The sequence below is a fragment of the Belonocnema kinseyi genome, chromosome 6 (assembly GCF_010883055.1).
Source record: "Belonocnema kinseyi isolate 2016_QV_RU_SX_M_011 chromosome 6, B_treatae_v1, whole genome shotgun sequence".
Lineage (NCBI taxonomy): Eukaryota > Metazoa > Arthropoda > Insecta > Hymenoptera > Cynipidae > Belonocnema > Belonocnema kinseyi.
In genome coordinates this window covers 91,351,642-91,353,200 of record NC_046662.1, presented here as the reverse complement: position 1 = coordinate 91,353,200, position 1,559 = coordinate 91,351,642, and positions in this window count along the sequence as shown.

The window sequence follows — 1,559 nt, the reverse complement described above, 5'->3', positions numbered from 1 at the left end:
TCTGAGAAGCGCGCTATATGAGTCAACGGTGTTGACTCATATTGTCATTGGTTTGGCTAAACATGTTACTGATCACTTCTTGATGCGTGTTTCGTATACAGATATCGCTTGTGTCACTAAAGCTACTAGGATTGGTTCTATTCGCTGATCATGGGCGCTTAGCGTTCGGCCCCCTGGCGAAGGGTACACTGTTATTATCGATGTGCGCACTAGTTACTGATGTTACTTTGGATAACATTTCGGTCTTTAAAAAAGTAATTACTTAGTCAAGTTCAAATCTTGGGCGCTTAGCGTTTGATCGTTTCGTGAAGCGCGCAATATATCTCATTGGTTTGGCTAAACACATTACTGACTACTTTCTGATACGTGATTCTTATAGAGACATCGCTTTTGTCGCTAAGGTTACTGGGATTGGTTTTATTCGCTGATCTTGAGCGTTTAGCGTTCAACCATCTTGCGAAGGGTAGAATGTTATTATCGGTATGTGCGCACTAGTTACTAATGTTACTTTGGATACCATTTCTGTCTTTAAAGAAGTGATTAATTAGTCAAGTTAAAATCGTGGGCGCTTAGCGTTTGATCGTTTTGAGAAGCGCACAATATAAGTCAACGGTGTAGGCGAAAATATGACAGACCACGATCTGAACCATGATTTCAATGTTGACATCGCTTTTGTAACAAAATCTTTTGTAATTCGTTTTATTCACTGATCTTGAGTGCTTAGCGCCGCATAGCGTTCAAACTGTCCATTTTTTAAATGTTTTTTACGGATATTTCATCCGGCATTCGTAACCTTAAAAATTACAAAGTTTCATCTCAATCCACCAAAAGCCATTTTCCCATGCATTTAGTGCGGGGTCCTTTATAATTTTTCAGCACATTTAAAAATACTTAGTCGTGGTTTACCCGCGCGTAATTTTTTTCATGTTGGATGGGCTTTACTTTACTTCCTTTGTTATGAAACATATTTCTCAATTTTTTTTGTTTACAGAAAGTATATATTATCATAGATGCAAAATAAAAAGTTTTAGGGGTGACAACTCCCATTAATTAAAAAGATTTTTTTTCGCTGTGTGAAGAGGTCCAACGATCAACGCCAGATTGGTCCAAAGGTCAAGATAAGGAATTGTATATAAGCAGACTGACCTCCCGGCTCAGCGCATTCTATACTGTACTCTTAGCGCGAATATATCGTTCGAATAAATATTATATCTGCATAAATAGTCTCCAAAAGTCAATACCTTACTAAAACGCAATAAATATTTAAAAAAAATAAACTCATAAAATTTGGGTTTTCACAGTGGCTATCCTGCCAGGATACAGGAAATTCATCTTCATAGGACCCTTGGAGAGAAACCTCCCGGAAACTTGGAAGTAATCTTGCATAGCAACAGCGGCTCAGCTCTGACGTCAGACCGACACAACGCACATCAACATCCGCATAGCATCCTCTGAGAACCTGAAAAAGCTTCAAACTTTTTCTTCAGGACCCGAGGAGCTGCAGTTTTAAGGAGACACCTGAACTGTAGGCGGAGGCTAGAGATGCAGATAATAACTAC